Below are 27,155 nucleotides of genomic sequence, written 5' to 3'. Positions count from 1 at the left end.
GCTTGTATAGCCTGTAGGAATTTATCGCGAAAGCCAAAGTGTTGCAGGGTTTGTAGCATGAAGGGCCAGGAGACCCTGTCGAAGGCCTTCTCCGCGTCCAGAGCAAGCGCCAGGGATGGGATCTTGTGAAAGTTAATATAGTTAATAACGTTGATCGTGCGTCTAGTGTTGTCAAGCGCTTGCCTGGACGGGACAAAGCCCACCTGGTCTGGGTGAATCAGTGAGGGGAGAATCGGGTTGAGCCTGTTAGCTAGGACTTTGGCAAAAATTTTGAGGTCTGTGTTCAGAAGTGAGATAGGTCGGTAGTTAGTGATTAGTTGGGGGTCTTTATTTGGTTTCGGAATTACAGTGATAGTAGCCTTGGTGGTTTGAGAGTGGAAGGGGGAGCCCTCTAGTATCAGATTAAATACCTTCGTGAGATGGGAAAGTAGCGAAGGTTGGAAGGTTTTGTAGCATGACATAGGAAAGCCGTCTGGGCCAGGAGCTTTAGACGGTTTCTGAGATTTAATAGCGAAGGCAATTTCTTCCTCTGAGATAGGCCTATCCAGGCCCGACGAGGTCTCTGGATCTAGGCGGGGCAGATCACATGATATCAGGTAGTCGGAAGCGGGCGGGTGGGTTTGGTCGGGAGTGGGCGGTCTATCTGGGAGATTATAAAGCCGCTCATAGTAAGCTTTAAAAAGGGAGTTGATAGTGGAGGGGTTATATTGGAGTGAGCCCTTGTCATCTTTGATCGCTGAAATGGCGGATTGCGCTTTCCGAGCCCTCAGTCTGCTGGCCAATAAAGTGTCCGCTTTGTTGCTCTTTTCATAGAATCTTTGTTTCAGCCAGCGGAGTGAGTGCTCAGTTTTTTCGGCCAGCAAAGCGTTCAGGGCCGCTCTGGCAGTGGTAAGTTGTGTGTAAAGGGGGCGAGAGGGCCGCTGTTTGTGTTGGGTTTCCAGATTGTGGACCTCTTCTGTGAGGGAGGCCAGTTTTTGTTTATGTTCTTTGTTTCTGTGTGAGGCATAACTAATGATGTGACCTCTGATGACGGCTTTGTGTGCCTCCCATATCAGTGGGGTGCAAGAGGAGTCAGTGATGTTTAGAGTAAAGTAGTCTGCAAGGGCAAGTCTGAGTTTTTCCTGAAATTGGGGAATTTTCAGCAGCGTTTCGTTTAAACGCCATGCCGGTCGGGATGTCGGGGTGTCAAGGAAATCAAAGGTGGCGGTGACGATGGAGTGATCTGACCACGGGTTGGTGATGATGGATGAGTCGGACATGTGCTTGGAGGCCTGGGTGCTGCAAAAAAAGAGGTCGATACGGGAGTAAGATTGGTGCGGACACGAGAAGAAGGTGTAGTCCTTGGACGTGGGGTTGAGGGCCCGCCAGACATCAATGAGACCGGATTCCCGCGTGTGTTTATTTAAAGCTCGGGATGAGGGGTCACGGTATAGACGTGACTGGGGAGTGGATTTATCTAATTGAGAATCCGGGGCAGTATTAAAATCTCCACCTATTATTAAATAGCCTCTTCTGACTTTGGATAATGTGGAGAAGAAGGAGTTAAAGAAGGACGCTTGCCCGGAGTTAGGGGCGTAGACAGTGGCAATAGTGCATTCTAGGTGTCCAAGTCTACCCGTTAAAATGATGAACCGCCCATCTTTATCTGTATGTGAGGAACCCAACACAAACGGGGTTTTAGAGTTTACCAAAATGGCCACTCCATTGTGTTTGGTTTGGCTCGAGGAGTAGAGAGCCGTCGGGAATCGTTTAGAGGTGAGGGCAGGGTGTGACTGGGATTTAAAGTGGGTCTCCTGGATAAATACTATGTCTGCTTTGAGGGTGCGAAGGGATCGAAATAGGGAGGAGCGTTTCTGGGGAGTGTTGAGGCCCTTGACGTTCAGAGATGCTATCAGCAGAGGCATTGTGAGTTGTGGTTAAGAGGAGGAAGTGAAAGAGAAGGGGAGGAGAAGAAGGAGAGAAAAAAGTAAGAGGGTAGAGAGAGAGAGAAAGAGGTGAGAGGAGCGGGAAAAAAAGAAAAAGAAAAAAAAAAGGGGAAGGGTCCGCGCTGAGGAACCTCACGGCCAGCGAGGAGGAACCAGCACAGAAATTAGGACCGGTTGGTCCAAGGTGGGGAAGCACCGGGTAATTGCCGTACTCCCTCCTAGGAGGTAGGGTAGGGGGGAGTGTGTTTACAAGTAGGAGTTCGACAACATGAACTCGTGTGTTGTATGGGGTAGATGAGGGATCATGGCCCTCCAGTGGTGGAGTGATCAAAGAGTGTGCTAACCTTGGCCTTAGGGGAAAAAAGCATCAAGGGGAGGTAATGTAGAACAAACGTATAAGCAGTAAATAACATAACGGTAACGTTGTTTAAGTAAAAGCAAAGCAAACAAGGCAGAGTCGTGAACATCAGCCAGTTCCCTATGTGCTCCAAAGTATTTTCTTCAAAGGTCGGTTCATTCCCTATGGGGGGTGATCTGAGTCATAGTCCCGGGTGCTTCTAGTGTGACCAGGGCGTTGACTTAAAAATAGTGAGTTTGAAAACAAGGCAGAGGGGTCTTGCGGCACATTCGGGGCCAAACCGTTGCATTAAGCATTGTGGAAGGACTAGATGGTTATTATGTGTGCCCTCCCCCCCCCCGCATAATAACAATCAATATATATTATATACAATAAACGTCAACTGGTTAAGTGGGTCTTTTTTTTTTACCCCGGGTTGGCCAGGATGCTTCTATGGAGCAAGAGGTGTAGGTGGCATTCGAAGTGAGGAAAGTTAGGTCGCCTGGCGGGTGGTGGACGCCACCTGTACAGAGTCGGAGTCCTCTAGGTGTGACAAGAAGTCTCTGTCCTCTCTGGGGTCCCGGACGATAAGAGTTTTTCCGTTGAAGTCAATCAGCAGCTTGAAGGGGAACCCCCAGCGATATCGGATTCCGCGCGTGCGGAGTATTGTGTGTATTTTTAATCTCAAAACAACAGATTATGAGTGGCATGCATTAAGTCTGGATAAGTGATCGTAAACTTGCAGTGCTAATTTCTTACAAGCCCACATCATCCATTTAGTATTTCACTTTATCATTGTGTGTAACGTCCTAATGCACAGGGTCACAAACTCGGCCCCCAGGACCGCACACAGTGCATGTTTTTCACGTAACCCAGTAGAAGCACAGGTGTATGAATTACTCACAGACATATGTTAAAAGGTTCACAGGTGGAGCTAATTATGTCACTTGTGATTCTGTGAGGAGACCTGCAAAACATGCACTGTGTGGGTTCCTGAGGGCCGAGTTTGAGAACCTGTGTTCTTAAAAAACACTCCTCAACATATAATATGTTATCCTTGAGGAATACATGTGTCCCTATGTCTGATGCACCATCATATTTAAGACTCACAAACTTACTGTAATCAGGAATAATTTATTTCCTAATGTTTGATGCTGTAAACTTGATGATGTGTAAGTAAATACAGTTTGCCACACATATACATTATTATACACAGTTTGTGCTTTTTGTTGTAAAATTACATATATGTTTGTTTCAGCATCACGTGTCAAAACATTCTTAATAATTTTTAACACACACAAACATGTCCCAACAATACTGACATTCATTTGGACAATGTTTTTCAAACAAAACAAAGGCAACATATTACAAGCTTTTTACACAACTCAATTGTGTTCTTCTTGTAATGTTGTATAGATAAGATAGCTAAGATATGTATCACTAACATTGTATTTTGGATTGTCTGCAGGCAAAGAGAATGATTGGAATCTAGAAAGAGTAATGATTAGAAAAAAATCAAGTAGTCAGTTTACTTCCTGCTAAAGACATTCAGCCTGGCTGGCAATTATTGTATCTGCAGGCAAAGAGAATGATTGGAATCTAGAAAGAGTAATGATTAGAAAATAATCAAGTGGTCAGTTTACTTCCTGCTAACATGTATGTGTGGCTCCATCAACATTTCCCTCCTCCAATACCAAATAAAAATGGTAATGAATAAATTTGCGTCCTAAATTTATGTGTTTTTTTTTGGCCCACTTATAATTAATGATGTTGAAAAAAGGGTCAAGGAGCTAAGTGTTATATTATTTTAGCAACAAAAACACTTGCTAACTTTTTTTAGTTACTTATCACAAATGTCTAACTTGTTTTTTTTTCCACATTTTTTTGGGTGGCTGCTTGTCCTGCCCTTTGCCTTTAGCACTGTCATGTTGTCTTGCTCTGGTGGACCGTCTTGGTGGTGTTGAGACTGGCGTGATATTTGGAGTAGTCGTACCAGAACTGCTGCTTGTTTGCTGTTGGTGCATGCATCTGAGTGTTTCATTCAGGTTAGTGAGGGTGGCATTGAGTTCAATTGTAGCAGCATTTTGATTGTCTACTATTCGGAATAAACTTTCATTAATCTTTTGATTGTTTTGAAAAATGCTCATATAACTTTGCTGTTGTCTGTGCTGTTCTTTCATTATGCGCTGTAAGTTGCCCATGACCTGTGTAATGTCTGTACGCATGAGTTCCATGGTATTGTCTATTCTGGTTGTTTGTTCATTTTGTCTACTCAGATTTCTTGATATTCTTCTGAGGTGAGATGGTAGGCTTGCAAACATTTGTGTCTGCTTACGCAGGCAATCCTCATTAGTGGCCTGCTGTCTAGCCCAAATGGTCCAAAACACCTGATCAGGGCCTTGTGTTCCTGGTGTTGTTGGGCTGTGTTGTGGTATTGGTGTGCTTTGCTGTGGTGGTGTACTCACAGGTGCTGGGGGGCTCATTCCTTGCATTAAGGGCTGCATTTCTAAGATGTTTGTCTCCTCCATGTCACTGTGTTGCTGTTGTTGTGGAGGGATGCTGTTCCCAGGACTAGAAGCTGAAATATTAAACAAATCTCCGTTAGCTATCCATATGTTTGAGAAATGTAAACAAATCACTACACATGGGGGGCAATTTACTAAGATGGGAGTTCTATTTAAGATGGGATGTTGCCCATAGCAACCAATCAGCTTCTACTTCTCATTTATCTAGCACCTTCTAGAAGATAATACCTGGAATCTGATTGGTTGCTATAGGCAACATCCCATCTTCAATAGAATGCCCATCTTAGTAAATTTACCCCATGGAACACATGTGATTCACTGTTGCTTTCAACTATTCTGCCTAGCAACATCATCACTCATAGCTTAAATACATACATATGCCTGTTTGTGGCAAATGTGTCTGGTTACTTAATTGTGAAAGCAAACACTTTAGTTTTATTGTAGCTCACACATACTCCACCATAAAAACACATTGAAATACATAATGTCTTACCTTATAGCTTTGTTCATTCAAACATAGTAATGTTTTTATATGTATTTTGCAATGTTACCTCAAACACACATGTGAAATGTTGAAAAACAACCTTACTTTTTTCAATAAAACAAACATGCTTTTTTGTTGCAGCATCTTACACACAATGTCATACTGTATGGCTCAAGTGGACATACATATCTTTACTGGATGTGGACAAGGACATTTAGCTTGGATTACATTTCAGCTTTTACTTACTGTGGTAAGTATTTACTTTTTTGATGTGTTTTAACTTAATGCGGTTATGAAATATTTTGATTACGTACTGAATTTTAACACATTTTTTACAGTTTGATACTCACAATCAAGATGAAGGGAGTGTGGATGACGCCTTGGAGGTGTGTCCAAAATTTGGAGTGGGGGTACAGAACATACGGACGATAATCTTCGTGGTGGGGTAGCCTGCTGTGTTAGGCCCGAGACATACGACCTTGCTTTCTTTTCGGCCACAGGTTTTTTGTGGTGATGTCTTTCAGAAGTGCCACTTCTGCTGCTCCATACTTCTTTTGATGGACCTTTTAATGAAAGTGCAATTTTGTTATGGCCATTCCTTTACAAGCATACCCTATACTACAATGGACACTTTACCTGCTTCCGCAGCGTCATCATCATCAGATGTGATAGGAGTTACTGGCCGACGAGGAGTGCTGCTTTTTTCAGACACTGTATAAAATGAATTATATTAAAAAATCATGCTATTGTGTATACATCCACCCATTATGCTTATAAACATTTATTATTTTAGAAATGCTTGGTTTTTAATTAAAACAAACATAAGGACCAGAAAAAAAAAGAAAAGAAAAAAAAAACAATGACCAAAACACATATGCACTATGGCAACATCAACACAGGAAAACATGTACAGGACACTGACATAGGCCACAAGTTCAAGGAAATGTTTTAAAAAATAAAAAAAAAACACAACTTCATTTTGTATTGGAAGGAAAAATATTACAGATGCAATATCTAATTTGCTCTGTGATGTGGCACTCCAAAGACACATTACCACTATATGAGCAAAAACAAAATGCAGCAATTTGTAAAAAAAAAAACACTGCAGTGTGGTGTCACGGTACAAATAAAAGCAAATAAAAAAAAAGATTTTTTAAATTAAATAATTAACATTATCTAAAGATGACATTACACATGTAAGTGGCTTCCAAACCACTTTCCAGTTCTCCAGCCTCTAACATCACAACCACTTTTTAACTAAAAAAAACCACATAGATCACTTAAATATAAAACATAGTCACTATTTTATAAAAAAAAACAAGCAAAAGGAAAACATTATTGCAGGACAATTCAGAGACACACCAAGTCCAAACTACACATGCAAAAAAGCAGTCTGAAAAACACATGACATACAATAAAGTAAGATGTTACATTGACTTTTATATAAAACATTAACCAAAACAATGTATTTGCTGACACACACTTGAAGATGGGAGTAATATGCAACGTCACATGACACACATTACAAAAAAAAACAAATAATAATAAATTTAAAAAATGCAAATAAACATGCTCACCATTCTTCCTGGGCCTATCTGAATCCCGGACATGGGTTGCAGAGACAACTTCTGGAGGTATTACACTCCGCATGGGCTCCTCATACTCCAGATAACTTGCAATATAGGGCTGCCCACCACCGGTTTTCCGAGCCTCCTTGGCCTCCTTGGCCATTTTGGACTTGACACGTCGCTTTATGTCATAGTACCGTTTGCGGCACATGTCCTCCGTCCGCTTGACCACCCCCTCACTATTGACAGCAGCAACTACTTTCGCCCACAACACCGTCTTCCTCCGTGTTGGCACCTTGGCGGACTCAGGGCCAAATAGCTGCCTCTGATACTTCATCAGCTCACGCACCAATGCCACATTTTCAGCAAAACTAAACTTAACATTCCGCCCAGTCTTAGTAGTGGTGCGTGGCTGCGGAGCACTCTGACTGTCACTATCACTTGAGGCTGCTGCAGCAACCTCACCCACCTCCTCCACCTCACTAACCTCACTAACACTCACCTCCTCCACCTGTCCAACCTCCTCCCCCTCACTCACACCCTCCACCTCTGAGTCACACATAATTGTGTGTGTAAACAGTTAACACAGGGAAAAAAAAGACAAACAACACACTCCTCCACTACCACTACACAACACACACACACACACACACACACACACACACACACACACGCACACACACACACACACACACACACACTGACAAGGGACTATAAAGAAAAATAACTTGGACTAAAAATGAGACAAAACCACAAAACACAAGACAACAAGAATGACAGACGACTTTCAAACACAATACCACACTCAGAAATCGCTACCACCACTCCTCTTCAAAACACAAATTCACCTACCTCCACAGCACAACCTCCCTCCTCCTCACCACTAACTAAACCCACGAGGTGTTGACGGTTTGGGGCGTATTTATATGGTTGCACGCAGACACTCCTACCATCTTAAACACAACCAATCACGAACGGGGATGAAAATCGAAACTGAAAGTGAAAATGCGGCGCGGGAAAAAAAAACCCTGCCGCGTTTAACTTAGGAAAAAAACCTGCAAATACAACAAAAACACGTACGCAAACGACAATGACGGCCGTAAATGTGCCAAAAAAAACCGACTGGCATCGACATCGGAAAACACGAAAACAATAAAGTCGACTGCTTCGTAACTTTGCGTATATGGATTCAAAAAGTTGCATGAAAATGTACCCGATACAAAACGAGTTTAAACACTACACAAACCGACTCAAACACGAATATTAGTAAATATTGGCCCATGAGGGTGGTATGAGGGCCCAACGTCCACAGGTGGGGGTTGTGCTTACAGCCCAACACTGTACAGGACGTTTGGCATTTGCCAGAGAACACCTAGATTGTCAAATTCGCCACTGGCGCCCTGTGCTCTTCACAGATGAAAGCAGGTTCTCACTGAGCACATGTGACAGACGTGACAGAGTCTGGAGACGCCAAGGAGAACGTTCTGCTGCCTGCAACATCCTCCAGCATGACCGGTTTGGCAGTGGGTCAGTAATGGTGTGGGGTGGCATTTCTTTGGGGGGCCGCACAGCCCTCCATGTGCTCGCCAGAGGTAGCCTGACTGCCATTAGGTACCGAGATGAGATCCTCAGACCCCTTGTGAGACCATATGCTGGTGCGGTTGGCCCTGGGTTCCTCCTAATGCAAGACAATGCTAGACCTCATGTGGCTGGAGTGTGTCAGCAGTTCCTGCAAGATGAAGGCATTGATGCTATGGATTGGCCCACCCGTTCCCCAGACCTGAATCCAGTTGAGCACATCTGGGACATCATGTCTCGCTTCATCCACCAACGCCACGTTGCACCACAGACTGTCCAGGAGTTGGCGGATGCTTTAGTCCAGGTCTGGGAGGAGATCCCTCAGGAGACCATCCGCCACCTCATCAAGAGCATGCCCAGGCGTTGTAGGGAGGTCATACAGGCACGTGGAGGCCACACACACTACTGATACTCATTTTGACTTGTTTTAAGGACATTACATCAAAGTTGGATCAGCCTGTAGTGTGTTTTTCCACTTTAATTTTGAGTGTGACTCCAAATCCCGACATCCATGGGTTAATAAATTTGATTTCCATTGATAATTTTTGTGTGATTTTGTTGTCAGCACATTCAACTATGTAAAGAACAAAGTATTTAATAAGAATATTTCATTCATACAGATCTAGGATGTGTTGTTTAAGTGTTCCCTTTATTTTTTTGAGCAGTGTATATATTAGCACTGAGGAGACCTTCTGTACTGCAGATAAAGAAATGCAAAGAGGGAGACAGAGGTCTGAAATGTGGAAGAATGCGATGAGCAACCAGGATATAAGGGGAATTTCTGTGACATTCACAATTAACTCTTTTTTTTTAATTTTGTTTTTATTTTTTTGAATAACTTATGTAACTATTTTGAAACCCGAAAGCAAAAACCCTATTCACTTTACAAATAGGCAATTTAAGGAAAACTACAACCAACTTTTATCTACTCATATTCTTGACTGTGTTAGAAATCATTTAAAAACATACAACAAAAAAATATATCTCGTCTAGAAAGTCAATAATCACTGGAAGGTGAGCTGATCCATGTGTTTCCATTGCAGTATAGCCAAATAATTTGGATGGACAGAGCTGATTCTTATTGTAACAACAGATGTCTTTCCAATACCTTCCAAACTATTGGCAGACAGTGGGTTCAAATGGATTTGATTTGCTCCACACAACATTTACGTTACAGAATCTTTGAAGAAATCCTGAAATAAAGAAGGTGTTGACAACATTCATTACATTTTACACATGGAGAATATCCTTTTTTGCTACACGCGCCGTTATGGGTCACTCCACAGGACATCTACTGTAGCAATCTTACACTAATTCATGTATGTACACACATGCCTACACAGCTGCGATTGTTCAGGCTACAGACTTGCTAATCATCGCATATGAAGCTGCCGCTCCAGAAAGAATGTATATGCCCACGGAAGCCAACGCAAAGTCCTCGGCATCTGTGTACACGTACGCAGCATTGTTGCAATAACGATGAACATCGACTCCTCTAGTGAGTCTATGGCCTGGCATACTGGCCGCAGCAGTAGTAATGCTGGAGCCATGTTTCTTTATATACATGATCACAGCTAAAGGCAGACACATGCCCTGCAAATGGCCGTGACATGCCTGCGTTGTCTGCGTTGCACTACCCATTACCTCCCGCAAACAGTCTCTTCCTGTCAATAACTTTGCTATGAAACACTCACTGTAAGTGGCATTGCAAAGTTACCTTGGCGCATGCACAGTGCGATTGCGGCACATATGTAGTCTGCTGAAAAACGATTTGTTGCGTGAACATTGGCATTACGTACAAACATAAATTAGGGGAGGCATTTGATATGCCAGCTCAACATACCAGCACCAGGATCCCGACGGCCGGCATACAAACAACTATTCTCCCTCTTGGGGGTAGGCATTTGATATGCCGGCTGTCTGGATCCTTGCGCTCAGCATACCGGCGTCGGGATCCTGACTGCCGGCATCAGAGCCGGCCATAAGCATAGGCAAACTAGGCAATTGCCTAGGGCATTTGATATGTCTAGGGGCATCAGCAGCTTCTGCTGATTAAAATGATATGCGGCATGCCTATATTCTGTGTGTAACATTTCATATACAGATACAGCCACAGTCCCACACAGTATATAGGCATGCTGCATATCATTTTAATCAGTAGAAGCTGCTTGTGCATCCTAGCCACATAGCAATGCAAATAAGATGCGTTTTCATAATAAAAAAGGTGCCCGATGTTAGCATTGAGGCAAGATTTATGAGGACACATCTGTATCCAAGCAGAGGTGAGTGTTGTGTGCATGTGAGTGGGTTGGTTGTGAAGTAGTGTTCAGAATATGTGTAAGGAGAATTATGTGTGTCAAGTAAAAATGCATTAATAATGTGCAATATATGTGTAAGGGGCACTATGTGTGTCATTATGTGTATGAGGGCATTAATAATGTGCGGCATATGTGTAACAGGGTACTACTGTATGTGTGTCATTATGCGTATAGGGGCACTAATAACGTGCAGCAAATGTGTAAGGGACATTATGTGTAAAAAGACATTAATAAAGGTTGTCATAATGCGTAAGGTGCATTATGTTTATAAGGACATTAATAATGTGTCTCATATGTGTAAGGGGCATTACTCTGTGGCATTATGTGTATAAGGTGCTCTACTATGTGGCAATGCATATAGAAAGGGCACTACTGTGTTGTCTAATGTGAATAAAGAGAAATAGGGTGTGGTGTAATGTGAATAAGGAGCAATTCAGTGTGATGTAATGTGAATAAGGGGCTCTACTGTGAGGAGTAACATTTATAAGGTAAAGTGATACTACTGTGGGATGTAATATGAATTATGGACACTATCGTATGATCAAATGTGAATAAAGTTGCAGTACTGTGTGGCGTAATTGGAATTGGGGTTACTATTGTGTGGCCATGCCCCTTGCCAGCAAAAACACCCCCCTTTTTGGGCTGTGTGCCAAATGTGCGAACTGTTCCTATTTAAAATATAGGGGGTACAAACACCAAAATAAGGCCTGCAATGGGTGAGGAGTGATGGTGCTGGGAAAGAGGTGCAAGGTCATAGGCGAAACCAGTGGTGGCGCTAGGGGGCACCAGCCAAAATCTTGCCTAGGGCATCATATTGGTTAGGGCCGGCTCTGGCCGGCATACCGACAACTATTCTTCCTCTTGGGGGGTCCACAACACCCCTGGAGGGAGAATACACGCTGCCAAGCCCGCAAGGGGCTCTTTTTTATGCTTGGCCCGCTGCTGGCATGCCGGTGGTTGGGATCCAGGCGCCGGTATGCTGGGCGCCAGGATCCCGTCAGCCGCATAACGTAGTACACCCATAAATTAGGCCCTAAATTAAATGAAATTATTATTTGTATTGTTACCTGACACAAAATACACTTCTCAATGCTGTAAAATAATGTATTGAGGTTATATTGTAGCTTGTACTTTAAACATACTGCGGTTCATAGTCCTCCCTCCCCCAAAGTGTTAAACTACAATGGGACCTTCAACTAAGCCCTACAGTACCTGTTGCTTAATTGAAATGCCTGTTTCATTCATACATTGTACATCCGGCCTTTGTGCAATTAAATGTGAATGTAGGCTAGCTGGGTGTGTTAGATACTGTAACATTAGACATTGACTGGGGGTGAGGATGAGTACCAGTGGTCAACCAGTTTGGGGAAGGGGAGTGGATAACATTTTTTTGGAGAATGAGGATTTAATTGTGACTGTCTTGTGACATTGTTGCATTAATCTTGTTCTACTACCCTTCAAAATAAACTAATTTATTTGTAGCCTCCAGACAGTCACAATTAATCAATAATCAGTTTTGTAAAGAGGGAATATTAATCTAAAATGACAATAATTCAAATCTTTAGATCAGCGGTAGCCAACCCTGGTCATCGAGAGCTACCAACAGTTAATGTTTTCCAGGTCTCCTCATAGAATCACAAGTTAAGTAATTAGCTCCATCTGTGGATCTTTTAAAATGTGTCAGTGAGTAATGAGTGCACCTGTGCACCTGCTAGGTAAACTGGAAAACATGACTGTTGGTAGCTCTCGAGGACCAGGATTGGCTATCACTGCTTTAGATTATTCTCTTTACATTTTTTTCTTTGTCTAGTATTATGCTGCTTCCCCTAATCTATGTCCTGCATAGTGCTCTCCCCACTTTGCCTTTTGTATCTGTATTATGTTTTATACTCCATAATCTGTATATTCTGTAATGTGCAGCAGCACCCTCCTCATATATTTTTTTTATATTGTTACCCCACACCCACAAACACACACCATTATGTCCTGTACTCAATGTTGGACTGGGGCATGAAGGGCCCAGTGGGGGAATGCAGTGGTAGGTGCCCATGCTTAGGGGTGAGTTCAGCCTCCAGAGGGGGTGGGGCCACCCATCTCAGAGGCTTGGCCTGGGCCCCTTGATAAATATGTATAGTCAATAATGCTAGTGCATGCACAATAATGTACCAGACTAATAGTAATGGACTGTAGAAAATACACCATAGTCCTGTGCAGTATAATGTAACATATATATATATATATATATATATATATTATTTAGAATTCAAATGCACAGTCTGGAACCTGATCCCTAGATTAGTGGTTAGGCCCTCACGTAGTAGGGCCCAACAGGGGTTTCACCTGTACTCCTGTGAGCCAGTCCGACCCTGCCTTTACTAGCCCTTCCATAATTATGGATTGTGTGTACTATGCTCTCTTCCCCTGCCATCGTCAGATTTTGATTTGCTCTATGTGCACACCCCACTCTCTGTACTGTCCCCCAACTAAACCCACCCACCAGTCATGTCTATGTTTTCTATCCAGGTGTTAACTTACCTCAGGCCATCCTCCCATCTAATGCTCCTCCAATCCTCTGTCTCCATTCCATCTCCAGCACTCACCACTGTAGTGCGCTTCAATGATGTGGCAGCCAGCTCCTCCAGACTGGTAGTCTCCAGATGCCGGTGTCCTAGGCATCTGCCTAAAGTTGCCTAGTTGTAGTGCTGGCCCTGGGTCCAGTTCATTATTATAATGAATTTGTATTTCCCACCACAAAAGCACTATTGTCTATTAGTGTCACACGATATCGGTGTGATGATTTTAAGGACAGATGATAATTTTGAACAGAACTATAATTGTGTAGTGTGTTGTGTTGTCTTTAAGCCCCCAAAAATAGACGTTATGGTAAGAACTTACCGTTGATAACGTGATTTCTCTTATGTCCACAGGTATCCACAGGATAACATTGGGATATGCCGGAGCGACAGCGGAAATGGCACCAAACGTTCACAAGCTTTCTGGCCTCCCAGGATGCATTGAGGCTTCACCATATAATCCCGCCCTCTGACTCAGTCAAATCAGTCCTTTCCACAGCAATTAGGCAGGAGCATCAGGTAGAAACCTATTCAGGCGATAAGAACACACATGCACAACCTTCCATGCAAGAGGGAAGAGGTTTAGTGATTGTAAAGATCCTCAAATCAGGTGCTTCAGGGTGGGACCCCTGTGGATACCTGTGGACATAAGAGAAATCATGTTATCAACGGTAAGTTCTTACCATAACGTCTATTTCTCTGGCTGGGTCCACAGGTTATCCACAGGATAACATTGGGATTCCCAAAGCCATTTTTAGTGGTGGGGACGCTCCTGATTGCACAGGAGAACCTTTCGCCCGAATTCTGCGTCATGAGAGGCAAAAGTATCCAAGGAATAATGTCTGATGAATGTGTTTATGGAAGACCATGTGGCTGCCTTACAAATCTGTTCTGCTGAAGCACCATGTTGTGCTGCCCATGAAGGACCTACCTTATGTGTAGAGTGAGCAGAGACATTAGCCGGTGTAGGGAGATCTGCATGAGAATAAGCTTCTGATATTACCATTCGGAGCCATCTTGCCAGCGTCTGTTTACTAGCAGGCCCTCCTCTTCTATGAAATCCATAGAGGATGAAGAGAGAATCTGTTTTTATGATGGCACTAGTACGATCTATGTAGATTCTTAATGCTCGGACTACGTCCAGCGACACTTCTCCCGCAGAAAGTCCCGATAACTGAAAAGCTAGGACTACAATCTCTTCGTTAAGGAGAAACTTTGAAACCACCTTCGGAAGATAACCAGATCTAGTTCTGGGAACTGCTTCATCTGGAAAAAAACTTAGGAAAGGAGACTTACACGACAGTGCTCCTAAATCTGATACTCTTCTAGCTGAAGCCATTGCCAGTAGAAAGAGTACTTTAGCCATTAACCATTTAAGATCTGCTCTCTTAAGTGGTTCAAACGGAGGTCCCTGAAGGAATTTAAGAACTAGATTCAAATCCCAGGGAGCTGCAGGAGGAACAAATGGAGGTTGAATGTGTACCACTCCCTGAAAGAAAGTACGCACATCCTTTAAATCTGCAATCTTTCGCTGAAACCATACAGTTAATGCCGATACTTGAACTCTCAAGGAAGCTACTTTCAAACCCTTATCCAATCCTGCTTGAAGGAAATCCAAAATACTGGATACTTTAAAAGATCTTGGATTCAAACTTTTTTCACTACACCAATGAATATAGGCTTGCCATATCCGATGATAAATACGAGCTGAAGAAGGCTTTCTTGCTCTAAGCATAGTTTGAATTACTTGTTTTGAAAATCCTCTAGCTTCTAGGATAGAGGTTTCAACAGCCACGCTATCAAAAACAGACGATCCAGATGGCTGTGACAACAAGGACCCTGCATTAGCAGATCTGGACGTTGAGGGAGCAGTATCGGTGCTTCCACGGACATCCTTAGTAGATCTGTGTACCAATGCCTTCTTGGCCAAGCTGGAGCTATTAGAATTATGGCTCCTTTTGCTTGCTTTATTTTCCTCACTACTCTGGGTAACAGAGAGATTGGAGGGAACAGATATGCCAGATGAAATTTCCATTTCACTGAGAGTGCGTCTACAAGGACCGCTCCGGGATCCTTTGTTCTTGATCCGTACCTCGGAACTTTGTTGTTTAGACGAGACGCCATGAGGTCTATTTCTGATAGACCCCATCTGTTCACTATTGTCTGAAACACTTCTGGGTGTAAGGTCCATTCTGTTTCCTGAATGGTGTGTCGACTGAGAAAATCCACTTCCCAGTTCAGTACCCCTGGAACAAACACTGCTGACAATGCTGGAAGATGGAGTTCTGCCCACCTTAGTATGGGAGTTACTTCCTCCATCAATCTTTTGCTGTGATGATTGCTCTCCATGATGATTGAGGTACGCTACTGCTGTTGCATTGTCTGAGCGAATCTGGACCGGTCTTCCTTGCAGACTGTCCTTTGCCTGAACTAGCGCCATATAAATGGCCCTTATTTCCAACAGATTTATTGGCAGGCGACTTTCCCTTATGGACCATTTTCCCTGAAACCAAAGGCTTTCGAGTACCGCTTCCCAGCCTTGAAGACTGGCATCTGTTGTCAGGACTTGCCATTCTTTTATCCAAAAGGGTCTCCCCTTGTTTAAACGGCCTGTCTGTAGCCACCACTCTAGAGACCTTTTTACGTTTACTGGAAACTTTATCATCTGTTTTTTTATTGTCTGATGATTTCCGTTCCATTTGGTCAGAATAAGGTGCTGTAGTGATCTGGAGTGGAATTGCGGATATTTCACCATGTCGAAGGTTGACACCATCAGACCCAACAGTCGCATTGCTGCATGGACTGACATTGTCTGAGTGTGCAATGCTTCCTGAGTCATGACCTGCACCTTGGCTATCTCTTTCTCTGGTAAGAAAACTTTCTGTAGACCTGAATCCAATATGGCCCCCAAATGGACCATCCGCTGTGACTGATTCAGAGACGACTTTTCCCAGTTTATGAGCCACCCGTGTCTCTGTAAACAAACTACTGTCTGTTGAAGATGGCTCAAAAGTAACTCCTGCGAATGTGCTAGGATTAACAGGTCATCGAGGTATGGAAATAATCTTATCCCCTGCTTGCAGAGATAAGCTGCCATAACCACCATAATTTTCGTAAACACCCTGGGTGCTGTTGCTAGCCCGAAGGGCAAGGCTTGGAACTGAAAATGTTCCTGGAGGATGGCAAACCTGAGGTAACATTGATGAGACCTTGTTATAGGCACATGTAGGTAAGCATTCTGTATATCCAGAGATACCATGTAATCTCCCGGTTCCATAGCCAACATTATGGAGCGTAATGTCTCCATGTGGAACCTTGGAATCCAAATGTATTTGTTTAACATTTTGAGATTGAGAATTGGTCGGAATGACCCATTTGGCTTCTGAATCAAAAATAGATTGGAGTAAAAACCCTGTCCCCATTGTGATGGAGGTACTGGCACAATCACACCCGACTGAAGCAATTTCTGAACTGCCTCTTGCAGGGCATTGGCCTTCGACTCTATATGAGACGCGCTGGTGCAAAAAAATCTTTGAGGAGGCTGCCTCCTGAATGGGAACCCATACTTGCGAGATACCACCTTCTGCACCCAAGCATCTGTCGTCGACTGTTGCCATATGTGTGCAAAATGAAGGAGTCAGCCCCCAACCCTGGAATCCTCCAGGTGGAGGCCCGTCTCTTCAGGCTGATGGTTTCTGTTCAGGCTTGGAAGCTGGCTTTCTACTAGCCCATTGCTTCCTACCCCTGGCAGATCTATTGAACTGGGGTTGCTTAGACTCCTCTTTAGCTTTCGCTTTGCCTTGCCATTGAAATGGGTGAAACTTTGAACCCCTAGTCTTAGGGTTATAACTAGCCGGAAATCGGACCTCTCTGGATTCAGCTTCCGATTCTAGAATATCTGACAATTGTTTCCCAAACAATATATTTCCAATGAAAGGCAATGCTTCCAATTCTTTCTTGGATTCAGCATCTGCTTTCCAAGTGCGTAGCCAAACTGCTCTATGAGCGGCTACTGTCAAGGCTGATGCTTTAGAAGCAATCATACCGATATCAATTGCTGCTTCTTCCAAATATTGGGCAGCTTGTCTTAAACGACCTAGATGATACTCCTGCTCCCTATTAAGAGGGGAGAGGCCATTCTCTAGTTCCTCCATCCATTCCACCATTGCCCTTACCATCCAGGCTGAGGCCATAGCAGGCTTTACCACTGCTCCTGAGAGAGAAAATATATTTTTCAAGAAGCTATCTACCCTTTTGTCAGTGACATCATTTAGTGAGGTAGATGACAATGGTAAAGCAGATTTATGCACGAGTCGCAGTACATGTGCATCTACTTTCGGAGGAACCTCTCTTTTTGAACAATCCGCAGCAGGAAATGGATAATAAGAATCCAATTTTTTCGGAATCTTATATTTCTTACTGGGCATCGCCTAAGATTCTTCCATCATTTCCATCAGATCCTCTGATGCTGGGAATTCAGTCTTAACTGTTTTTGTTTGTTTAAACACAGGTGCTTTTGATTTTGACACCGTTTTGGCTGTTTCCTCCAAAGAGAGAATAGCCTTCATTGCATCAATAAGTTCAGCTACATCCTCTGAGCTGAAACTCTGCGATTGATCATAATACGGAGTATTTGAATATACATCTGTTGTATCATCTTGTGTAGTCTGCAACCTAGACGTATCTGTCTTAGTCTTACCTGTACCTTGGTTACTTGTAGAGGCTACTGGAACCAAACCGTAGGAAGGGAGCTGCATGTATGGGTTAATAGTGTAACCTATTCCCTGGGGTGGTGCTGCCGGAGTTAACCTGTCCGCTATTGAAGACAATGTGTGTGCGAACATACTCCATGGTGGCTCTGCTGGATGTTGAACCAATTCCTGTTTTTTACTTTGCTGAAAAGCAAAACAGTTCACACATAACCCCTCATAAGTGACCAATTGGCCTATACCAATTAACCCTGATTTACAAGATAAACATGTTAGGGATGTAGGAGTGCCTGATAAATTCTCCTCGTCACTTTTGCTGCTCACAGACATGGTAATATTCTGTTTATGACTACACAATTTGTGACTGAAAATCACCGATATATATATATATATATATATATATATATATATATACACATATATACAATCTGACCACAACCGTGCACCAGAATTGAGGTTCAGAACAGGACTGACCACATAAAAATGTCAGCACACATACTAGCAGTCAGTCACATGTTAAAACATTAAACATTGCCATATGAGAATACAATCACCATCATAATAACTTACAAGTAAGTAGGAAAATTGTATTTCTGTTTTTAACTGTTTTTTTTCCAAACATAACATGCAGAAACAACAGTAATATACAGGTCTCATATGCAATATGTACCAAAATTAACAATTCATACTAACAAGTAGAGAGAATTTTAGTACTGTATAACCCTTCCTCCATAGAGCGGGATACAGGGAGAGTAACCACACTTCCATATCCATCAATACGCTCGCAAGACGCTGAGTGGATTCAGACGCTACTGGTAAGCAACTGCCGTTCTGATAACTGATGAAAAGACACGGACACTCACTAACGGACACGGACGCTCAGTGATTGCCACGTGTATGCAGACGCTAAAGCCTGCGACTCGGTCCGACAACTCTAGTGTACACAACCGCAGCATCTAAGTTGCGACCGAGTACCCTCGTGGTAGCGTCTGAGACGGAAGTGAGGTCATTCAGTTCATGGACGGGAGACGCGCGGAAACTGGTCATGAACTTGGGGGAGGGGCGGCCAGGAGAGCGTCTAATTCCCCCTGTTGACTTAAACTCTAGAATCGCGGCCTCAACCTAGTCCTGGCGCCTATGATCCCTAAGGCATAGCGCTGTTGCACCTAAGAGTGGTCGATGCATCAACACACTGTTTGTAGTCTCCACCAATACAGTGTAGCTGTGTCCGGAACCCCTAGTAAGTGGAAATCCATAGACTTACCTTCTCCCCATGCTCCGGCCACAGCCTGGTTATGTCTGCTGGACCTGCTAGAATCATCCGACACAGACGCCCATCGAGACAGCACTATACCGCGAAGGTAAGCGTTGTTGCAACCCGGTGGGGAGTTGTTGGAGCGACTCTTTCTAATATGCGTTTAAGACACTGTTAAGAAAAGTCACTCAAAAAACATAGTAAGACTATAAAAATAAAATAATAAAAGCTTCAGGCTGCTTTATTAACAGCAGCCCAGTGACCATGGTCCGGCTCCTGCCGCACCAAACCAAAAACTGATTTGACTGAGTCAGTGGGCGGGATTATATGGTGAAGCCCTGATGTATCCTGGGAGGCCAGAAAGCTTGTGACCGTTTGGTGCCATTTCCGCTGTCGCTCCGGCATATCCCAATGTTATCCTGTGGACAACCTGTGGACCCAGCCAGAGAAATGTATAGTCCCTAGCATGGCAACTCTATCAGATGTGCATCCAGTATTAAGGGCCCCATACACTTATGCAACATGTCCGACCGTCATGTCGCAGGCAATCACCCCAGCAGCCTCCCGGGTGGCAGGATCGCCCAAGATACATTGTATGCTGTCCTTTTGCATACAATATATCTTGGGCAATCCCAGTCATGCCTTCGGGGTCGGACATGACCGCTAGTGCAGCACGTTCAATCTGGAAAAACGCGCATCGGATCAGAAACACCTCCAAAATGCCCGATATCACCCAATATATCTGGCCAAATGCCCGAAATCGGATGAAATCGGGCATTATCGTTCTAGTGTATGGGGCCCTTTAGTGGCACCCAACATTAGTGGCAGATTTCACATAACTCTGGTTGTAAACTGATATTATTTAAGGTGTGGCCATATCCATGAAAAAATTATAGATAGCAAGCAAAAGGGAGGCAACCACAAGCCCCTAAATTTACACTTCAGTGTACAATTTAAATAAGAATACTGAGTGCTTTTAAAAGGTTAACAAGAACAAAACTTTGATACAGGTTTTTTATTAAATGAATTGGCAGGAGCAGAAAAAAATTCCCATTGACTGTGCACGTTTGATTGGCATCGCTATTGATGAGTATTACAGGATTATTGGGGCATGAGAAGTAGTAATAGAATGTCCTTTTGGAATTTACAGGAACATTTTTTTGTTAGGCACATATGTTGTACAGCGTTCTTTAAACCATAGAGATATTGCTGAAGAGAATATAAAAATTCTAATTATTCAGAATGCAGCAGCATATTTTAAACACATTTGAAAGGTCATGTGAAAGAAAACAATTTATAAACACAGATGAGCTGGAGCATGTCTAAAGAACAAGCCAGACAGATAAAAATATTCATGTTTATTGAAGATAGTGAATGATCACAGTAATTCCAAGCTAACACTTGACGGCTAGTGCTTTAGAGCTATAATTACTTATTTTTTGGATTTATTTTACTAAATTTAAAACCATCCAAATATTCCTGGGTGGTTGCCAAATGTATTAGTGCATTGTGTATTAACTGATAAAGGTAAAATAAAAGATGTACAGTAAGTTATACAGTATATTTACTCCAGCTCATAACCAAACACTAAGGTGGAAATGTTAATACTTTGCTGATTCTGCAGTAAGTTCTAATCCGTTGCAGATTACTCTCAGTTTGGGCTACAGTATATCACCGTATGTAAAGTAAGAGTAGTCATCCCTGTCATTTGTAAAATAGTTCTGTGTTAGTCAGCACTGGGTTCGGCCACTTGGTTGGCGAGGTAAATAAACGGGTGCCCCACCCTTCTTAGATGTAACTAACCTGTGGCAGAACTTGTGAGTGGTGGTGGAAAAATATAATTTGGGCCCCCCTCCTCCACCCCAACCCAAATTCACAATATACCACACAGCAGTGGGTGACAGAGAGAGGCAGGGGGTGTCAGTGTAAGGCAGGAAGAGACAGATGTTGACAACGCAAGGCAAGGGGAGGCAGAAGGTGACAGTTAAAAGCAGGGTGTGGCAGAGGGTGATGGGGAGGCAGTGGGTGATGGGTATAAGCACAATGTCCTGTGTGGTGTGTAGAACAGGGGGCATGTACCTTGGGGGCAGGAACACAGTAGCCTTTGCTCTGTCCCTGACAGGGGCCCTGCCCCTTGGGCTTTCCTCAGTTTGGAACTCGGTCAAGCAGACTTTACAGTGGCAGTTATATAGATTGTGAGTTGCCTTTAATTCTCAGACAGCAGTGAATTGGTAAAAAATGTACAGCTATATGTTAATTAGAGGCAGTATGTGGCTGTGATCATCAGCACTGATATGTGGCAGGACTCCTCTATCAGTCTGGAACACACAAGGTCAGCCCTGCATACCTGATATAAGGGGAAGGTCCCTGCTCTCTGCACTGGGCCATTTATCCGACATTGGGGTCATTCCGAGTTGATCCCTAGTGAAAAATGTTCGCAGCGCAGCGATTAAGTGAAAAAGCGGCACTTCTGCGCATGCGTATGCGGCGCAGTGCGCACAACGTACTTTCACAACGGGCGATGTATTTTTACACAAGGTCTAGCGATCTTCAGTCGCAATGGCAGCTGCAGAGTGATTGAAAGGAAATGGGCGTTTCTGGGTGTCAACTGACCGTTTTCAGGGAGTATTCGAAAAAAAACGCAGGCGTGCCAGGAAAAACGCAGGCGTGGCTGGCCGAACAAAGGAATTGGTTGTGATGTCAAATCCGGAACTGAATGGTCTGAAGTCATCGCAAGCTCTGAGTAGGTCTGGAGCTACTCTAAAACTGCACAATTTTTTTTGTAGCTGCTCTGCGATCCTTTCATTCGCACTTCTGCTAAACTAAAATACACTTCCAGAGGGCGGCGGCTTAGCATTTGCACGACTGCTAAAAACTTCTAGCGAGCGATCAACTCGGAATGACTACCATTGCTCTAAATGGTCAGTGGGGGTGGGGGGGGTGGGAGGGGACAGGGGATAACTCATTGCTGGTCTGGGCAGCAGTGGGCCCCTTAGATCTCAGGAGCAATGCACCTGCTACACCAGGGGTCAGGGATCTTTTTTTTTTACCTTTTACCCCAAAATATATTTAGATACGCTGACGTTACCCCCTTGATTTGAAAGGAAGAAATCATATATTATTGTGCATATATACTGATTATCACTGTTTATATGGCATTTCTGAGATACTATGTGTATATATATATATATATATATATATATATATATATATATATTATTATTATTTTCACCAATTATTTTTTGGCAATGAATGGGTTAATTAAAAATTTCTCCCCAAAACACCAGAATGAATGTAAGAAAGATGGATGAGGGGGGAAGGGGGGGGGGGGGACACACGACTTTTAAGAGACCGATGGTCACATCCTCACCTCAGTAATGTCAGTGGGAATTTCCCACTGTTATGTGGGCTACTGTCTGATCCTGCAGAACTCCGTCAGCTGTCAGCCACAGAACACTTCAAGTTCTGTGTGTGAGTTGGAAGGCCGCGGGCGGGAGGAGGGAGGACAAGACAGCGCAGGACGAGTGGGCATGCGAGAGCATGGTGTGATGTCAGCACGTCACACCGCAGCCAGGAATACAGCACAGGGCGGCCAGGAGCACAGCGCAGGGCAGGCAGGAGGGAGCGCGTTGTGACATCAGCACGTCACATTGCAAGCCGGCCGGTGCTGGACGGGGCTGTGTCTTGGCAGCGCGGCCATCCATTACCCCCAAGAACTTCATTTTTACCCCATTTTGGGTAATTTACCCCTGTTCCCTGACCACTGTGCTACACCAATGGCAGTTCCACCTCTGTAACAGGCCCAGTGCTGTGGATCTTTAGTGCTGGAAGCTTAGTGTTGATACAGTTGTGCTCATAAGTTTACATACCCTAGCAGAATTTGTGATTTTCTGGCCATTTGTCAGAGAATATGAATGATAACTCACAAACTTTTCTTTCACTCATGGTTAGTGGTTGGGTGAAGCCATTTATTGTCAAACAACTGTGTTTACGCTTTTTAAATCATAATGACAACAGAAACTACCCAAATGACCCTGATCAAAAGTTTACATACCCTGGAGATTTTGGCCTGATAACATGCACACAAGTTGACACAAACGGGTTTGAATGGCTACTAAAGGTAACCATCCTCACCTATGATCTGTTTGCTTGTCATCAGTGTGTGTGTATAAAAGTCAGTGAGTTTCTGGACTCCTGAAAGACCCTTGCATCTTTCATCCAGTGCTGCACTGACGTGTCTGGATTCTGAGTCATGGGGAAAGCAAAAGAATTGTCAAAGGATCTGCGGGAAAAGGTAATTGAACTGTATAAAACAGGAAAGGGATATAAAAAGATATCCAAGCAATTGAGAATGCCAATCAGCAGTGTTCAAACTCTAATTAAGAAGTGGAAAATGAGGGATTCTGTGGAAACCAAATCACGGTCAGGTAGACCAACAAAAACTTCAGCCACAACTGCCAGGAAAATTGTTCGGGATGCAAAGAAAAATCCACAAATAACTTCAGCTGAAATACAAGACTCTCTGAAAAAAAGTGGTGTGGTTGTTTCAAGATGCACGATAAGGAGGCATTTGAAGAAAAATGGGTTGCATGGTCGAGTTGCCAGAAGAAAGCCATTACTACGCAAATGCCACAAAGCATCCCGCTTACAATACTCCAAACAGCAGAGGGACAAGCCTCAAAACTTCTGGAACAAAGTCATTTGGAGTGATGAGACCAAATTGAACTTTTTGGCCACAACCATAAACGTCACATTTGGAGAGGAGTCAACAAGGCCTATGATGAAAGGTACACCATTCCTACCGTGAAACACGGAGGTAGATCGATGATGTTTTGGAAATGTGTGAGCTACAAAGGCACTGGAAACTTGGTCAAAATTGATGGCAAGATGAATGCAGCATGTTATCAGAAAATACTGGAGGAAAATTTGCACTCATCAGCCCGGTAGCTGCGCATGGGACGTACTTGGACGTTCCAACATGACAATGATCCAAAACACAAGGCCAAGTCGACCTGTCATTGGCTACAGCAGAATAAAGTGGCCATCTCAGTCTCCTGACCTCAATATCATTGAGCCACTCTGGGGAGATCTCAAATGTGCAGTTCATGCAAGACAACCCAAGAATTTACAGGAACTGGATGCTTTTTGCCAAGAAGAATGGGCAGCTTTACCATCTGAGAAAATAAAGAGCCTCATCCACAACTCCCACAAAAGACTTCAAGCTATCATTGATGTTAAAGGGGGCAATACACAGTATTAAGAACTAGGGTATGTATACTTTTGATCAGGGTCATTTGGGTAGTTTCTGTTGTCATTATGATTTAAAAAGAGTAAACACAGTTGTTTGACAATAAATGGCTTCACCCAACCACTAACCATGAGTGAAAGAAAAGTTTGTGAGTTATCATTCATATTCTCTGACAAATGGCCAGAAAATCACAAATTCTGCTAGGGTATGTAAACTTATGAGCACAACTGTATCAACACTAAGCTTCCAGCACTAAAGATCCACAGCACTGGGCCTGTTACAGAGGTGGAACTGCCATTGGTGTAGCACAGTGGTCAGGGAACAGGGGTAAATTACCCAAAATGGGGTAAAAATGAAGTTCTTGGGGGTAATAAATGGCTTCACCCAACCACTAATCATGAGTGAAAGAAAAGTTTGTGAGTTATCATTCATATTCTCTGACAAATGGCCAGAAAATCACAAATTCTGCTAGGGTATGTAAACTTATGAGCACAACTGTAAGTGTCTCATTCTTGGGGGAGTCACCCATTTTAAAACCATTTCCATCACTAGTCTATTTTGTCATTCTACATAAGGAAAACATTTTTTATTTGTGATCACAGTAACCCACGACTTCTCTGCAATTTTGGCATTAGTTTCTTTCCCATATTTTGGAATGGAATGCTGAATAAGTTTCTTCAACAATGCTTGAAGATCAAGAAGCACTTTTCTTACCCTTGTTCTGTGTGGTATTTTTTGCAAACTTAACCTTCTTATTCTCTATACACAGATGTGTTCAGGAAAGACATTACCTCCAGCTGGTCCTACAGATGGTATTATAAACCTTATACCTGACTGCTTTGCTTCAATGAGTTCTGTTCCTGCAATAAAGACAATGTCAAACTGCATTTAAGAAATTGAATTTGGAATTCTCCATCCCCTGCACAGCAGAATTTTTGGCTGAAAGGAAGACCACAAACTCTGGATTGATTATTGGAGCCACAACAAAATGACTAGAAATAAATTATACTGATTTCACTTTTAGAATATGTTGATTGCATTAGAGGAGCTTCATATTTAGAAAACTAAATGAAAAAAATGACTTATAATTTAATATGAATAAAAGAAACAGGCATGTGAAAAACTCAGTTTAATACTTGGCATTAACACTACAATGTTTAGTAATGTAGCAAAGCTTCATACAGAACCATACAGAAAGTAGATGGTGATACATTGCTATCCATCAATAGTATAAAGCACAAAACTTGTTTGCCATGATACGGTTTAACAAAGTAAACTGACATTGTAAACGCAATGTCATTTTAACATAAATTAGAGAAGTTAGAAGAGTTGAGAACCAAGAAAAGAAGAAAAGGGGAGAGGAGGAGAGAAAAAAGAGTGAAAGAAGAGAGAGCAACTAAAAAAAAAAAAAAAAAAGGAGAGAAAGAGGAAGAAGAAGAGAGAATGGAAGGACCATCGACCACAATTGGCCAATCATACAAGAAAAATGAATTCTACTGGCTGCAGAGTACTCCAAAACTAGAGACGGAATCAAAGGGATAGTCCAAAAAAATCGGAAAAGCCAAGTTAACCTGCAAAACTATGTGGACACTGATCCCTGCCCCAAATACCGGGAGAAGGCAGCTTGTGGCTTAACAGGTGAAAACATTAAGGGTAAATGTCGGGAAGGAACCTAAGTGGAAAATAATCCATAAACTCATTTCCCGGATGGGGGAGCAGCAGAATAAGCAAACCATGGACCCCATATTTTCTAAAATTTATTGAGGGAATCATGTAAAGCGTGGATAATTCTTCCCCTGGAGATAAAGAGTTTAAACTTTTATTAGTGAACTCTTTTGTGATCTTTTATAAACATTTGTTATTGTTTATTGCAATGACATCTTAATGTGGCTTCTGATAAAGATACCTGATTGTAACAAAAGGCTTAATTACCAAGGTTACATGACTTAATCCCCTGCTGTATTGTTCTCTGTATTGTATTGCAGCTGAGAACAATAGATGAAGGGTTTATGTTAATAAACCATGTAGTGCCTAGGCGCAGCAAACTAGCCAAGATAACCGTGGACCCATATGTAGTTAATGGAATTTCGGCCTGAAAGTGGATAGTCCATGGTGACCATACTTTAATAAACGTTAAGGGAGTGTCGTGTAGAATTGAGGTAATTTTTTCAACCTTATAAGTAGACCAGATGGCATTAATCGTAGCTGTTAAAGAGGGCGAGGAAGGCTGCTTCCATTGAGCGGCTATATGGCATTTAGCTGCACTGAGAATGTGATTAATCAGTTTTTGAGTTGGGCGGGGGGTATCAGGGATAGGTCTAAACAATATGGAGTAGAGTGGGGAGGAGGGCATAGGAACAGTAGTAACCTGTGTAATCAGGCTGTGAATTTCACTCTAGAAGGTACGTACAAGTGGGGAATGTCACCAAATATGTAGGAAGACTCCCCTTTGGCCACAATGTCTCCAGCACAAATCACTGGATGTAGGGTAGATGGCGTGAAGCCTAGCATGGACCATATACCAGCGGTAATAGACTTTATACTAGAGATGAGCGGGTTCGGTTTCTTTGAATCCGAACCCGCACGAACTTCACTTTTTTTTTCACGGGTCCGAGCGACTCGGATCTTCCCGCCT

General features: G+C 43.0%; 1 long non-coding RNA gene across 1 annotated transcript in view; it reads left to right on the top strand.

Moving 5' to 3' along the window:
• Positions 1 to 25,952, top strand: part of LOC135051197 (uncharacterized) — a 301,200-nt gene extending 275,248 nt beyond the window's left edge. Inside the window, exon 3 of the long non-coding RNA XR_010242109.1 lies at positions 25,290 to 25,952. This is a non-coding gene — a long non-coding RNA (uncharacterized LOC135051197). The remainder of the gene's footprint in view (positions 1 to 25,289) is intronic.
• The last annotated feature ends 1,203 nt before the right edge of the window (positions 25,953 to 27,155 follow it).

The sequence above is a fragment of the Pseudophryne corroboree genome, chromosome 2 (assembly GCF_028390025.1).
Source record: "Pseudophryne corroboree isolate aPseCor3 chromosome 2, aPseCor3.hap2, whole genome shotgun sequence".
Classification (NCBI taxonomy): Eukaryota; Metazoa; Chordata; class Amphibia; order Anura; family Myobatrachidae; genus Pseudophryne; species Pseudophryne corroboree.
The sequence above is the reverse complement of the archived record's forward strand: the minus strand, read 5'-3'. Positions and strand labels throughout refer to the sequence as shown.